The sequence below is a fragment of the Penaeus vannamei genome, chromosome 17, assembly GCF_042767895.1.
Source record: "Penaeus vannamei isolate JL-2024 chromosome 17, ASM4276789v1, whole genome shotgun sequence".
Taxonomy (NCBI): Eukaryota; Metazoa; Arthropoda; class Malacostraca; order Decapoda; family Penaeidae; genus Penaeus; species Penaeus vannamei.
Window position 1 is genome coordinate 19,348,953 of NC_091565.1, and position 2,500 is coordinate 19,351,452.

The window sequence follows — 2,500 nt, forward strand, 5'->3', positions numbered from 1 at the left end:
TATATATATATATATATATATATATATATATATATATATATATGTATATGTATATACATATGTACATATATGCATATACAAGTTAAAAGTTTAGCATACAATAGTAGGCAGGTGGCAACTACCTATTACAATTATCATATCTTTATCTCTCATACACCTTTTGCAAGATTTATAATAGATAGAGACAGATATTTATAATACAGAGGTTGTGCTTCTCATATCTCATGCCATCGTCTTGTCATCGCAAGTACCGGTATAACTTTCATAACTATCCCTATTAGCATCATTATTTTTGTTACTGTTTATCACTATTATTATCATATTCATTTGCATTACTGTTCCCATCACCCTCAGCACCTTTATAACAATGATTAGCTTTATTATCAGCATTATTTTTATCTTATATGTTCCTCTTTCTCTTATCTCTCTCTTTCTATCAGTCTTCTCCGTTTCTCCTACCTATACTTCTCTATTTTGAAAGTAATCTGCAGTCTTGCTCTTTCTCTCTCTCGCTCGCGCGCTCTCTCTTTCTCTCTGTCTGTTTGTCTGTCTCTCTTTCACTCTCTTATCCTTTTATTTATTCGTTACTCACAAAGTAATAAAACTAAGCATATTCAAATGTTAATCACATCGATAAACGAGCACAACATATGACATATGCAGTAGTCTATCAACCCCAAAGAGGATGCTTCTAAATATGCAAGATGGTTCAATGGGTGAAGTACCTGCGGTTCGATTCCTGTCTTTTTTTTTTTTTTTTTTTTTTTTTTACTCCCTATTTTGTTGTCTTGAATATATCGATTAGATTAATGATACCAATGATAGAAGTAATAGTCATAGTGATAAAAGAAAAGTAAGTTTATGAAGTGCAGATCGGACGAACGATAAACCATTCGATAAAAGCGAGAAAAGCGATTATTATGTCGCGAGATGAAACTTTAAATTCCATCTTTGGCTTCATAGATTTTTACTGTAATAGGAAAGATTGGAGAGAAAGGGGGGAGGGAGAGAGAAAGATAAAGAGAGAGAGACAGAATGAAAGACTTTTCTGTCAGATATCACTTTACTGATTATCTCAGGGCGACTGAGGAATTATTTTTAAGAATGGAAGAAAACAAGAGAGAGAATAAGAGGTAAATGACAAGGTGGCTTGATGGAAAACCGGAATTATGTATGAAATATGCAGGGCATAGAAATAAAATACTGGGTAGGGAGAGAGGTAGAGGAGGAGGAAGATAAAAATAATGTTTATTCATAAAAATTAACTCATTCTTTGGCGGCACACTTCAATTTCTTGATTAAATAGCTTTAATACTTCGGTCTAAGGATTTTATAGCAATATCCATAAGTGGATCCACTCGGAAATAGAACAATCTCAAAGGAAGTTAAAATGAGTTAGGATGTGTGTGTGTGTGTGTGTGTGTGTGTGTGTGTGTGTGTGTGTGTGTGTGTGTGTGTGTGTGTGTGTGTGTGTGTGTGTGTGTAAGTGAGAGAGAGAGAGAGAGAGAGAGAGAGAGAGAGAGAGAGAGAGAGAGAGAGATGTGAGATCGTTTCGTTAATAAAGAATAAATCAATAAAATAAAGTAAAGGATAGAACGATATTTCCATGCATACATACACATACGAATAACAAAGCACACTCACTCTATATTCCCCTGTCCCTATATACATATTTATCGATTTACCATTTAGTCTTGCTCTCATTTCTTTGTTTGCTAGATATTCTTCGATATATATTTAACACACCGGCAGAAAGTTTAACTGAGTTAAATACACAAAAGTTTAGTCTGTTATATTTACCGTATTTATTATTATTATTTTTTTTTTATATACCGGGGACACTGAGGCTGACATGATCCGTTGGGATATTTACACAGTGTTTTTTCTGGGGGGAGGGTCATTATTTTTCCTACTATGAGAATTGTTAATATAATTTGTATATATACGGTATGGAAATTGAAAGGCTGAGGAATCGAAGACTGGTGTTCTACTCACTGATCCATCTTGAATAGATATGATTTTGTTAGTCATAGTGATAGTGGAATTCCTTACATGCAGCTTTGATTGTTTTCGAATCGCGAGGTAATCATTAGAAATTCTTTAGCTTGAGTCTCTCGTCTACTTGCTTTTCCAGTCACAGACAAGGTTTTACTTTCAGAAAAAAAAAATATGGGTAAGAGAAGTACTGAACCAAAGGTGATAAATGGAAAGAGAAAGATATATAGTATAGAACACGCTAAGGATGAAACTATATATAACTATGATAATCGGCATAACAATGGTAACGGTCAGCATAGGGTTACAAATGGCTTTAATGATAAAAGCAAATTAACCTATTTTTCAACTCCGAGATTATCGTAGATATGACTCTATCTGAAGACTGTCTTTAACGATTTCATCTGACTAACACTGTGCCACACTTCTTAACTAGAACTAAAATTTTCATTTTAATAGACCCTATGAAGATCAATTTTGATAACGAAATACAATAACATCTATA